General features: G+C 52.1%; 1 long non-coding RNA gene across 1 annotated transcript; it reads right to left on the minus strand.

Annotated features, from left to right (window-relative positions):
- Window positions 1-912: 912 nt before the first annotated feature.
- On the minus strand, window positions 913-8,646 carry LOC136008153 (uncharacterized). Its single transcript, XR_010610001.1, has 2 exons — window positions 8,271-8,646; window positions 913-1,426 (listed from the first exon to the last, which is right to left on the minus strand). It is a non-coding gene; the product is annotated as an uncharacterized LOC136008153 (long non-coding RNA).
- Between the last annotated feature and the right edge of the window lie 5,654 nt (window positions 8,647-14,300).

The raw sequence follows: 14,300 nt of genomic DNA on the forward strand, positions 1-14,300 counted from the left end.
CATCGAGCGCCGAGCGCCTTCAACCCACCGAGCGCCGAGCTTCGGTGGTGGGGTGCACATAAAATGATTCAAAATAAATGGGATTTAACAAATAAAAGGTAAAATTGTCCCAAATCATCCTCTTTGTGGCCTTGCTACGCTTATTCCCCCGCTGTCCTAGGGCGCGCAAGGCTCAGTTGCGTTGATTGGAGGGGACGATTACTTCAAGGGGGCATTTAACCTTTTCGCACCCCCCCTTTTACCTTCTCCCCCCCGCAGCGGAGCTGCGTGGGGGAGAAGGTAAAAGGGGGGCTGTGAAAAGCTCCCCCTTCTAGCATCAGTTACTTGGGGGGGTCCTTGTCACCGCCCCCCCTGTACCTGGGGGAGGGCCCGTCCATGGGGGGGGGGCGGAGCTGCCCGTGCCGTGCCGGCCCGGCATGGCTTCCCGGGAGCGGCTCTACGAGCTGTGGATGCTCTACTTCGCCAAGGGGAGGTCGGCACCGGAGGACCCCACGCACACCCCAGTTCCTTCCCTCCCCTCGGGGGGGGGGTGGGGTGGGGGGGCAGCACCCCTTTTAACCCCCATCACCCCGCTGCCTGCATCCCCCTTCCCTAGGGGAAAGGGGAACGCTAAACCCTGCCTGCAACCCCCTGCCGGCACCTCCTCCCCGTCTCACCCCCGACTTGGGGGGGCACCGCGTTCCCTCCGTACCCCTCATTGCGGCATCCCGTGATCCCCCCGCCCCATTCTCCCTATTTGGGGGTCACCGCAAACCCCCCCCGCCCGCACCCTACTGCCGCATCCTGGGAGCCGCCACCGCGTGTCGTCCCCCCCCGCCCCGGATCCCCATTGCTATATCACGGGGATGACACCCCCCCCCCCGTACCCCGAGTTCCGCGATCCCCCTCGGGATAAATTGAGACCACAACGGATCATAATCCAATTAAAATTTTATTAATTATAGCAAGTAGAATATGAGCAAAGACAGCGCTGGACGATCTTTCTTACGTTGATTTAACCTTTTCCGGAGTTCTACATTAAGGTTGTGCAGGGAATTCAGGTTGTCCCGCCCCAGTGAAAGTGGTTATCACTTTGGATGTTTCCCAGGATATTAATTCCCACTTTAATGGTTCATGCGGGTTTCCATTTGCTTGGGTTATTATCAATAACAAAACTAACGGTATACCAGGAAAAAGGGTGTCTGTCAATTTTTGCCAATTTAAGTATATTTTTACCAGTCCTGGGGAAGTTCGGCCATTGCTGGTTTTGCATCCCATTGTTCTGGTTCTTTTCTCCACGGTTTATTCCTCCTCTGCCTCGCCCGTCGACTCGGTTGCTTCGAGCCACGGGGTGTACCATCTTCTCGGCAGCAAGGGAATTCTTCAGGAGAACAGCTGTTTCGGGCTTTCTGCCTGTTTACATAGGCTTCCCACTTTGCAGCCTTAACTAATGGGGCAAAGCAAGATACAGTTAGTACTTCCCTTCTACACTTGTCGTGGTTTGAACCCAACCACAAACCTCTTTTACTCACTCCCCCCCCCTTCTTGCCCTCCCCCTGCTCCTGGAGGGACGGAGAGGAGAATCAAAAAGAATGCAACTCCCACAGGTTGAGATAAGAACAGTTTAGTAACTAAGGTATAACATAGATCACTACTGCTACCACCAATAATAATAATGATAAAGGAAATAACAAGAGGAAAGAATACAACACCTCAACACCAGCCGACCAATAACTCGCCCCACTCCCCCCAGCCGAGCACCGACCGATACCTCGTCCAACCCTGCAGTCCCAACCCTTCCGGGTCACTCTCCGTTACATCCTGGGCATGACGTGCTGTGGTATGGAATACCTCTTTGGCTAGTTTGGGTCAGGTGTCCTGTCTCTGCTTCCTCCCAGCCTCCCCTCCTCCCTGGCAGAGCATGAGGCTCACAAAGTCCTTGGCCACACCAAACATTCGAGCAGCAACTGAAAACATCGGCGTTATCACCACTGCTCCAAGGCCAAAAGATCAAAACACAGCACTGTACTAGCTCCTAAGAAGGAGAAAAATGACTGCTGCTGCTCAAAACCAGGACATTATCCACCCCTTATTCCATACCATTCACGTCATGCTCAGATCCCACATCTTCAATATGCCATCACTCTTACATATATATATACATCTACATATACACAGAGAAAAACATCATTTCTTAGTGCATGGACCTATAAAGCTGCTGAGTCCATCTGGTCCATGATGTCAGGTTCCATCTCTTGTTACAGTCTCTCAGAGCAGGAGAGGCTGTGTGCAGTGTTCACACTAGTGAATAACCTGGGCAATAGTGTCCATTGCTAAGTCCACCCCTCGATGATGAGTCCATCTCTGTGTCGCATCTCTGCCCTGATGGCCTGAAGTGCCATGGGCCCACCAGGTTCAAAATAATTCACTGTCCCCTTCAGCAGTTTCTGCAGCTTGTTGCTGGGGACTCCATACAGCTGCCTTCCATCTCCAATGCTTCCAAAGCACTGGAGGGGCCCAGTGGACCAGGTACTCGCTCATACTGTCCCACACACACTGCCACTCATGGCTGTCCAGCCTTGGGGAAGATCTCCTGGTCTTCCCATATTGTGGTCTAACCCCAAACAAGAAGCAAACCTGAGTCTGCTTGACTTCTGAGATCAGACAAAATGGCCGTGGGTAGAACACACTCTGTGTGTGTGCCACCATGCTGACCCCCATCACAATCAGCAGGCAGGTCCCAAGGGTACCCAAAGGCCATTCAAACCCTTCAGAACTCTCCAATGACGCTGCTGTGCTTGTCCCTGGGGCTGGTGCAGCTGCTATGCTTGCCGGCTCTCCCACCACCAGCTTCTCTTTCCCTGGGTGCAGCTCTTCCTCCTCTGCCGTGCTGGGAAATGCTGCCTGGGCCCCTGCATCCTCCTGGGGCTCGGCGGGCGGCTGCCGGGGAACGCTCTCGGCCGCCGCGGGACTGGGCTCCTCCGCGGGGCTCGGCTCCTCCGCGGGGCTCGGCTCCTCCGCGGGGCTCGGCTCCTCCGCCGCCTCCTCCCGCTGCTCAGCAGCCGCCTTCCTCCCTTCCTCCGGCCCCGCTCCCGCCGCCGCCTGGTCCCCGGGGCCGCTCTCCCGGGCCGCTTCGGCCGCCACCGGCTCCCGGGGCCGCTCCCCCTCGGCTCCCCGCAGATTCACAAAGACAGAGGCGAGGACAAGGGCCAGGGCGCTGAAGAGCAGCGGGACGGCCGGGTACAAGTCCACGGCCACATCCATCTCTCCCTGCTGCTGGAGCCCACCCGTATTACAAGCCATTGCCATAAAGTACAGTGAAACAAAAACCTTAGCCCAAGCCCCACACTTGATAAACACGAACACAGGGAATACCGGCTCTATGTAATGTACTACATTCTGAAGCGCTGAGAGCAAGAGAAACAACTTTGAGAGCCAATAAATCAGCACTGTGACGACTATTAATCTGATCATCGCTGTTCTTATCTCAACCCTTCGTGCCCCACGTTGGGCGCCAAAAAGAACTGTCGTGGTTTGAACCCAACCACAAACCTCTTTTACTCACTCCCCCCCCCTTCTTGCCCTCCCCCTGCTCCTGGAGGGACGGAGAGGAGAATCAAAAAGAATGCAACTCCCACAGGTTGAGATAAGAACAGTTTAGTAACTAAGGTATAACATAGATCACTACTGCTACCACCAATAATAATACTGATAAAGGAAATAACAAGAGGAAAGAATACAACACCTCAACACCAGCCGACCAATAACTCGCCCCACTCCCCCCAGCCGAGCACCGACCGATACCTCGTCCAACCCTGCAGTCCCAACCCTTCCGGGTCACTCTCCGTTACATCCTGGGCATGACGTGCTGTGGTATGGAATACCTCTTTGGCTAGTTTGGGTCAGGTGTCCTGTCTCTGCTTCCTCCCAGCCTCCCCTCCTCCCTGGCAGAGCATGAGGCTCACAAAGTCCTTGGCCACACCAAACATTCGAGCAGCAACTGAAAACATCGGCGTTATCACCACTGCTCCAAGGCCAAAAGATCAAAACACAGCACTGTACTAGCTCCTAAGAAGGAGAAAAATGACTGCTGCTGCTCAAAACCAGGACAACACTTTATAATCAAAATTTCGGCTATAAAGGGGACCGGTTCATTGGAGTGGTAACAATAATATTGAGGGTTTATTCCTTAGGCAAAAATCTCCCACCACTCATGGGATTCCCAAATAATTTCTTGTTTTAGACTCTGATAGTTTTAGTTTCCACTCAGTGAGAGTTCTTTGGATTTTCCAACACTGTGTGCAAACTCCTATTGGAGGGCATCCACACTCACAGTGTGTCCACCATTTATCCTGACATACCTTACACCTAAGACAAGCAAATGGATAACAATTGCAATTCAAATTATTACACCTAATTCGTATACCTAGAGTACATACATTATTTACATCAGCATATCTTCTATATTCACTATTGTGTGGTTGCATAAGTTTAGCAATTTCCTTCAGCACACTTTGTACGCTTCCATATACAATAGAAAAGAGGAGAAATAATTATAGCAAATATAAACAGCAATACACACTTTATACCAAAAGATAATGCGGCAAAATAATTAAATAAATAAAGTCTCTATCATTACGTTATCTTTTCAGGGTTATCTTGGTGTCCCCTGGAGTACTGAGTACTTTCCAGTGGGGTCTCGTCACTGGGCCTTTAATGCGACTGGCTCCAATATTTTCTGGCCGCTAAACAAATAATGTCCCAAATATTTCACTTTTTCCTCCACAAATTGTAACTTTTCTTGTGATACCCGTAGGCCCTTTTGTGCAAGAAAGTTTAGAAGTCGAATGCTTTCTTTTCTTACATCCTCCTTATTATTCCCTGCTATGAGCAGATCATCTACATACTGTAACAGCACGTTCCCCGTTTGTACCTGGTATTCTTTTAAGAGCTCTTCCAGGTATGTTTGTAGCCCATATCCCTGGGAATACCTGATCCAGTATATCTTCAATCTGACTTCTCCCTCGACATGATTAGTGATCAAAATTAAGCTTTTAACATTTCTATATACTGTTGGTCCTTTTTAAAGTGATCTCGCCTCCTTTGAAAGTAATGGTTGCTCCCAAGTGTTCTAACAAATCTCTCCCCAAAAGAGCTTTTGCGGAGTTAGGCATATACAAAAACTTATGGATGCCCCATTGTTTTCCCAATTGATATTTTAGTAGTTTACAAAAATAAGCCTTTTCACCTTGGCCAGTCGCTCCTTTTATCATCATATAATCGTCCCCAAAGGTATTAAAGCTTTGTTTAAAACTGAATACATTGCACCTGTATCAACCAAAAATTCCATTATAACCAGTGGATCTGCTAGGGAAGATTCCCCTGGTCCCGTCAGCCTAGTTCCAATTCAATCACCCGAGCCACCCCATGGCACTCCCACTAGGGTAGTCTCACTCCCAGCATCCAAACTCCTCATAGCACTCACACCAATCCGGTTCCACAGAAGAGGAGGTCACTCCCCCACTTCTGTCCGACATTCGTCCTCCACCAGTTTCAAAGCAACCAGCGCAGCCGTGGCTGTAGCACGGCCCAGCTTTTTCTTTTCTACCTATTTCCAATTCCTATACACTCTCCATGCTTTCTCCTTCACTCCCATCCACATTTATTCATCAACCGTTCAATCCCGTCTGTCAACATGTCTGTCTGCCTGCCCCAGCACCCATCTCATACTTAAACACAGGAACTGCGGCAGCTTCCCTCCTTTCCCCTTTGGTTTTCCCTTTTTATTTATTTATTTGTTATTTTTCACAGGTGCTCACCCTGCTCTGCAGGGGTTACAGATGCCTGCCTCTGCAACAGCACTTCTGGTTTAACCCCTTCTTAACCCTGAATGTGAATGTGCTGCTTGTTGCCAGTGACAGCAATTTCCTCCTCCTTATCAATACCTGATAGGACAGAGGCAGAGGGTGCTCCTCTCGGAGGTACCTGTGATATATAATTTTCTTGATGACTGTCCCAATATCACAGGCTGAACAACATCTCTCCAGCTTAGCTTTCTGTTTTTCCAAAACCAAAATTAGGGATCTGGCAGGGTTATATTAATTTCACATTCTGTCTGCCACTCCAGGTGCTTTCTTAAAGCGAAACATATCTGCATGCATTACTTCACTGCATTTTCTTGGCCACCTCAAAACCAACATAAATTGTAAAAAAAAAATTCATTAGAATTCAGAGTTCCATTTTTAGGCCATTTTCCCTGATTTTCCAAAGTTTATAAAGGCCACCATTGATTACAATATTTTACCAATGTTTTCTTGTTTACCGAGCCCCCAGAAGAACCTCCCAGTTCTTTCCAATGTGCCAAAATGTAACCCAATGGGCTTTTCTTCAGAATTCCCTTGTTTTGACCGGCTCCCATTTCAAACAATCTCTTACAAATCTCTATAGCTTCTCTTTCCCGGTGCTCTGCAAATGCACTTAAAATATGAGAGCACCCACACACAAGTTTTATGATATCCTCAGGGGATTCAGTAAGATAGTATCTCTGGGTTCTGCAGATCAACTCCCCTGTCGTTAGAACATAGTTTCAGTTCCAGCAAAATTTACACTGCCCTAGTATCCACAGCAGGTTCCACTGTTCAAAACTTGTTATGCACTCATATGTCAGGTTACGAAGGTTTTCCTGATATCCCCCGTTGATTGTCCCAAAAAGAGACATTAATTGTTGTATTCCCATTTTTTTTTTCCTTTGTAACCACATCTTCTCAAATTTTCTTTGATACCTTCTATAAACCCTTTCTCAGTTTTCCATTCTAACTTCCCGGAAGTCCGCCAGGATTTTGTGGCTTTTCTCCACAAAGTAATCTTTTATTTCTGGTCACCGATTAGATAATTATAATTTTCTACCTGGCAGTGTTTTGTAAGACACCCCGAGCAGTATCTGCCCCACCGCTGTCCTGAGTGGCAATATCCACGTGAAATGCCACCCGTCCCATACAGTTACACTCCTGCAAGGCACATACTCTCACAGGGCATATAGGAAATTCCCTTGCCCTTGTATTTCGTAAAGTTATCCACTGCGGGACGGGTAGCCGGACCTTCCCCCGCTTTCTGAGCTGCTTGATGGTTATACACAGACAAGACACAGGACAGAAAAACATAAACGCTTCGTCCGTCTCCGGCCGCTCCCCTCGCGGAGACACGGAACCGCGGATTAGGACTCCACACTCGCTTCGTAGCTACGCTACGTCTCAGTCACACAGAAACACATGGGATCCCACACACTCACGCTATGGTTCCGCTTGCCCTTCTCCTGCTTCCTACACGGTCATTAGCAGGTCCGCCCTGGCTCCAAAACTTGGGATGCAGCGAAAACCCGGGCTCGCCCGATCCGCCTCCAGGATCGCTTGCAGCCGCGCTATCGGTCAAGCCCCCCCAGCTTGCAAGCCCTACCTGCCACGGGGAACTCCGCTGTGCGCCAGACGTCTCTGCACGCCTTACCAGCAGCCCCGGGCCACGCGTACGCCCTACAGGCCCCCCAAAGTACCCAAATTCCAAGCATACCGCCTCTCCGCAGCCGGCGCAGGTCGCTGTCTGTCCCCGCAGTGAGCGGATGAGAAGCGGAGCTCCCCCAGGCAAGCGGCCTGGGGGGGGGGCTTAGGATATCCGCTCCTCACCTGATCCTGCAGCCGAACAGAGGCCTCCTGGCTGGCTCGCCAAATTGATACGCGGATTGACTCCACAACTCGTTAAAGTTGTAAAGTAGGTGTGCTTTATTCAGCGCTGAGGTGCATGGGGATCGTTCCTCCAAAGTATGCACACCCAGGGTCGTTTTTCCTTTACATTTATTCCCTTACGCCTATACATACAATGGGTACCCTTCCCATGGGAGTCGAAGGCTTGCTGCCCTTCGCCCCCATCTTCTGGAACATCTCCGAACACGCACTCACTCGCTCCCCCTTGTTCCTGGCCCAGTCCCTCGCGGGAGATGGGAACCGCAGTACTTAAGGGTCCACACTCGCTTGGTTCAGTATATCGAACCTCTCACTCGTTATATTCCAGGAAACCCAATCCCGCCCGAACGGCAAACCTGCGAACAACTCTGCCGTGAACAATCACTCTGCAGACCTGCCGTGAACAATTTCACTCTGCAGACCTGCCGTGAACCCATTTCACTCTGCAGATCTGCCGTGAACCCATTTCACTCTGCAGACCTGCCGTGAACCCATTTCACTCTGCAGTCCTCCGCCGCGAACTATTTCGCTCTGCGGAAAGTTTCGCAATATACTTACGCGTCCTGCGTCTTCGTCCGGACTCCCGTGCACAGAATTTTTATGGGATTTTACCGGTTTTCCCTTTGCTCATATTCTAGCATTTAGGTTCGTCGGTAAGGATGAGGTAAGCTGTTGGCCGCGGGGCCGCGAAATGTCGCGGGGCGCCCCCCCGGAGGACCAAAGCCCACCGTTCCGCATCCGAGTCACGGCACCAGAAATTGTTATAAATTGAGACCACAACGGATCATAATCCAATTGAAATTTCATTAATTATAGCAAGTAGAATATGAGCAAAGACAGCGCTGGACGACAGGGGAGTCTGCGCTCCGCCAACTGCCGTCCTGAGCAGTTCAAACAGTCCCTTTTTATACATCTTTACTTCCGTGTTCATGAAGTAGTGCAGGTACTCTGCGCAGGCTTCAGCTGTTAGGGGGTCGTTTTCTGCCGAAGTGAGAAGTCTTCCTCTTTTGTCCCATTGTTGACCCCTCTACTCCTATGTCCTTTGTTCGTCTTATCTCTGCCATATCCTGGAACATCTTACAGCTATCTTTAGGCAACATCTGCTATGTTTGCATAAGCGATAGGCGATTTGCGGTTCGCGACTGTTAGTCTACGTAAGCGATTTCATACTTTTTATTGCCTAACCTTTACATTGGGCTTAACATAAATCTTAATAAACAATATCCTAATTCATAGTTTCTTACAAGAAATAAAAGGTAAAATTGTCCCAAATCATCCTCTTTGTGGCCTTGCTACGCTTATTCCCCCGCTGTCCTAGGGCGCGCAAGGCTCAGTTGCGTTGATTGGAGGGGACGATTACTTCAAGGGGGCATTTAACCTTTTCGCACCCCCCCTTTTACCTTCTCCCCCCCGCAGCGGAGCTGCGTGGGGGAGAAGGTAAAAGGGGGGCTGTGAAAAGCTCCCCCTTCTAGCATCAGTTACTTGGGGGGGTCCTTGTCACCGCCCCCCCTGTACCTGGGGGAGGGCCCGTCCATGGGGGGGGGGCGGAGCTGCCCGTGCCGTGCCGGCCCGGCATGGCTTCCCGGGAGCGGCTCTACGAGCTGTGGATGCTCTACTTCGCCAAGGGGAGGTCGGCACCGGAGGACCCCACGCACACCCCAGTTCCTTCCCTCCCCTCGGGGGTGGGGTGGGGTGGGGGGGCAGCACCCCTTTTAACCCCCATCACCCCGCTGCCTGCATCCCCCTTCCCTAGGGGAAAGGGGAACGCTAAACCCTGCCTGCAACCCCCTGCCGGCACCTCCTCCCCGTCTCACCCCCGACTTGGGGGGGCACCGCGTTCCCTCCGTACCCCTCATTGCGGCATCCCGTGATCCCCCCGCCCCATTCTCCCTATTTGGGGGTCACCGCAAACCCCCCCCGCCCGCACCCTACTGCCGCATCCTGGGAGCCGCCACCGCGTGTCGTCCCCCCCCGCCCCGGATCCCCATTGCTATATCACGGGGATGACACCCCCCCCCCGTACCCCGAGTTCCGCGATCCCCCTCGGGGGGCACCGCACCCCACCCTCCGGGACTCCCCCACCGCATCCCATCTCTCACGGGGGTATTTGGGGGGTACACACATCCCCTTACACCCGGCCCGGGTGGGTTTGGGGGGGTCCTTTCCCCCTTCCGGGTCCCCGCACCCTTGCCAAGCAGCAGGTGCGGCCGCGGTGACATTGGAGCAGCAGCAGGGGGGAAACGGGGGTTCCCTGTACAGGGGGGACCCTCCCGGCACCACCGCCTGTCCCGTCCCGTCCCGTCCCGTCCCCCCCTCGTATTTCCCTCTGCTGGGGCAGGTCCCACAGGCAGGGGTCCTGGAGAATGGGGGGTTCTGAGCGGCAGCGTGGGGGACCCTCCGTATCCACCTCCAAAGCCCCTTATGCTTTGTTTTCTCCTTAAGTATCCGTGCGTCCAGGTTTGGGGAAGGGTAGTGGGGGGGATCCTGGAGGAAAGGATCACACACCCCCCTGTGTCTCCCCCAGCTCCTATGCCACGGGCTGCGGTGTCCGTCTCAGAGAGATTGGGGTGAAGGGGATTATTTCTTCCCTAAAACCCTGCCGTGTTCCCAGCACATGGCAGGGGGTTCCAGGAGGGATGGGGACCCTGGGGCCACCTGGGAACAGGGACAGCGGTTGTGTCCATCTCCTCCCCTGGCCCCGCCATGTCCCCCAGGACCCCTGTTGGGGGGGGGGGGCTTGTACAAGGGGCTCCCTTCTAGATCTCAATCCGGTGACAGACTCAGTATGGGAACACCAGAGATCCACAACCAAGGGAAAAAACTATCCCAGGAAGGTACATAGGAAGGACAGGGAGAAAAGAGTATTTGGGGTACAAGGCGCTTACTCAGTCACCAGAGGCTTCTGCAGTACTACAAACACACGGTGCAAGTAAGGGGAGCAAATTCAGGTTCCTGAGCAAATGGGTGATGGAGCTGACACACACAGGGATGAGGATACCCGAACCTCACAGAAGTCTGCCCAGAGAAGCTGTGGCTGCCCCATCCCTGGCAGTGCTCAAGGCCAGGCTGGATGGGCCTTGGAGCAGCCTGGTCTAGTGGAAGGTGCCCCTGCCTGTGGCAGGGGGTTGGAACTGGATGAGCTTTAAGGTCCTTTTCAACCCAAGCCATTCTGGGATGCTATGAGTCTCCTTCAAAGTGGACAGTTAGGTGACAGTCAGGAACTGTTAAACTAAATACAGTCGTGCTAAGCTGAAGCTTAAATTGGGTTAAAGATTTTCTTCAGCTAAAAAAAAAAAAATAAAAGTCTTCCTGAGGAACACACAGAGAACATTTTAATCTGATTTTTAACATTAGGCAAGAAAAAAAAAAGAGAAGGTAAGTGGGGCTTTACCACACGATACTGTGAGGAGGAGCCTCACCACTGTCATGAGCATCAGCACAACAACCCTTGGGCAAAGAGCGAGCTCCAGACCCATCCAGCCCTCACACAGCTTCTACTGCCCATACTCAAGTCATTTGCAAAATAAAAGACATAGGAAGAATCCCATTCCTTAGCTCTTAACCCCAATGCCTTCGTTCTGGAGATGTCTGCACAGCCTGTCCCGCTTTTCCCCGCAGCAGGGCCTAGGGAGCTAGAACCATTTGCTTCCTAAAACATACACAGAAAACCAACCTTAACCTTGACAAGATCTAATGTCACCACGGGAGCTTTCATAAGGCTCCCTGCAAAAACTTGGTGGGGTTTTCCTGTTAATAAAAGGCAGCAATGAAAACATGAGCTAAGCAGCGGTTTCATAAGCAATCAGCTTCAGAAACGCTTTTTTATATATCATAAGCGGGCAGAAAATACGCACAGACACGTTAAGAGACTATGGCACTTCCCTGTGCGGCTCCTCTGCTTTGGCACAGCAGAAAGCTTACCTTCAAGGCTGCTCCCACATGACTTTCCAATGGCTTCCAGGTAACAGGATACTGTGGAGTTGTTTTATTGGCATTTTTATTTTTGGCTTCCCTTTCCTTGGTTTCCGATTTTTGGGGGCATATAAAACAGGGAGATCTGATCTTTCATGGAATCACAGAATGGCTTGGTTTGGAAAGGACCTTAAGATCACCCACTTCCAACCCCCTGGCATACACAGGGACACCTTCCACTAGACCAGGTTGCCCCAGGCCCCGTCCAACCTGGCCTTGAACGCTGCCAGGGCTGGGGCAGCCACAGCTTCTCTGGGCAACCTGTGCCAGGGCCTCACCACCCTGTGGTGGTGCCACCTGTGCCACCTCCACACCACCGCCGGGCGCCGCCGTCTTTCCCCTTCTCCTTATACTCCGTACAACCCGCAGCGCGCATGCGCGCATCGAGCGCCGAGCGCCTTCAACCCACCGAGCGCCGAGCTTCGGTGGTGGGGTGCACATAAAATGATTCAAAATAAATGGGATTTAACAAATAAAAGGTAAAATTGTCCCAAATCATCCTCTTTGTGGCCTTGCTACGCTTATTCCCCCGCTGTCCTAGGGCGCGCAAGGCTCAGTTGCGTTGATTGGAGGGGACGATTACTTCAAGGGGGCATTTAACCTTTTCGCACCCCCCCTTTTACCTTCTCCCCCCCGCAGCAGAGCTGCGTGGGGGAGAAGGTAAAAGGGGGGCTGTGAAAAGCTCCCCCTTCTCGCATCAGTTACTTGGGGGGGTCCTTGTCACCGCCCCCCCTGTACCTGGGGGAGGGCCCGTCCATGGGGGGGGGGCGGAGCTGCCCGTGCCGTGCCGGCCCGGCATGGCTTCCCGGGAGCGGCTCTACGAGCTGTGGATGCTCTACTTCGCCAAGGGGAGGTCGGCACCGGAGGACCCCACGCACACCCCAGTTCCTTCCCTCCCCTCGGTTTTTCTTTCTGGTAAGAGTCATGCACACTGTGTTCATATTCATATTGGACATGTATTTCAGAGCAGAGGTCATCAGCCTGTGTCCAGAGGGAAAGGAAAGTTGGCATTGGTACCACGCAGCCAGATGGACAGAGGAGTAGGGTCCAGGTACTGGGATTGGATGCAGCGTGGTTTTATGCACAGATATTTGCTGACATCTACAGGGCGTTTCACAGAGACGAGACTGTAGCTACTTGGAGGATGCATATTCACACTCCCCGATTTCCTTCCCAGTGGAGAAATGCACTTTAAGGTGTGTGACAGCCCCAGGTCGTTACTAACTAACTACAAACACCCGTGATCACCCAACACTCATCTTGATCCACAGTTTCACTTTGGTGTTGGAGACTGTCACAAGTTGGGTCCTTTTCATTTTTAAGCATCTTTGAAGCATCACCACATGCTCTGCCCAGTGCCAAGGATATCCCTGTAGAGCAGATAACACCCCCATTTTCTATGACAGACCCACAACACAGTGTTACCTGGACAGGAGCACCCATGACACGCAGCACCCACCTGTGTCTATGTGGCACCTTCACACCTATGATACATCTTGGCTTTCTTGCCCACAAACATGGGTGGAGGGCACTTGGCTGCCTCCTGCACAGGGTAAAACAGAGCAAAACGGTAAAAATGAGACAAAAATGACACTCGGGAAGATGGCTGGGCTTTCACGCCTAGTGCTTTCCCACTAGAGAGCCCAGAGGGAATCCACAGCCACACATCAACTCTTTGGCATGGTGCTGGATACTCACTGGTCGGGTGGGTACTGATGTCCCCTTGCTCCATGGGTTTCCATCTCTTTGTTGGCCTCATGTAGCACGGAAGGGCCCCTCTGAGGGGTGACAGGCTGAGGGGAGGATGCAGCAGGGATGGCTGCAAACACCAGGAACCAGCACACCAAGGGAGAGGGGAGGCAGCTAGGGATGGAGGCTTTAAGCAGCCATTTGTGCACAGAAGTTGGAGGATCAAGAGAGTATTTCACCAGCTCTTTGCTCCTTGTCCTTCATGTGGAACCAGGTAGGGGGACTCTTGCAGGTGGAAAGCCCTGAAACTTGCTTATCACACACAACCACACAGCAGTTTTGCAGTAGCAGCAGATCTGGCAGAGGAACAAGTGTTGATCAGTCTGTATTTAGCATGGCTGGGACTGACTGTGTCCTGTGTGGAGACCTGGTCCAGCTGGGGATAATCTGAGATAGCCACTCCAGCCACCAAGGCTCCAGCAGGCTTGAGGGCAGAAATGCCACCCCCTTCCAAGGCAGGCTGCTACCACATGAAGAACCTCTCCCCCTCCAGCAGCTCTTTCAAACAGGCTTTTAAAAGCAGCAGGATGTGTGCATTGACAGGAACAGTTATTTTTATCACAGGTGAACTCTTCTGTCAATGCTGCTGTCAAAGGCAGATGCCCCAGATGTCTTACCTCAAGATAAGAACACTTTGAACCAAGCACAGAGGATTCAGGAGCCCATACAATCAGGCCTGACCAAGGCACCCAGCCTTTAAGACCTCCCAGAGGCACAGCAAAGGTTCCTGGGAAAAGTGCAGGGTCAGCTTTGCAGCATCCCACCCCCTTGCTTCTTCCAGCCACATCAGGTTGGCATCATCCCACGTCACCCCATTCACAGCCCAGGAGTTGTGCTTAGAACTGCGGTAGCTACAAGCTCAGCCAC

The sequence above is a fragment of the Lathamus discolor genome, chromosome 2, assembly GCF_037157495.1.
Source record: "Lathamus discolor isolate bLatDis1 chromosome 2, bLatDis1.hap1, whole genome shotgun sequence".
Classification (NCBI taxonomy): Eukaryota; Metazoa; Chordata; class Aves; order Psittaciformes; family Psittacidae; genus Lathamus; species Lathamus discolor.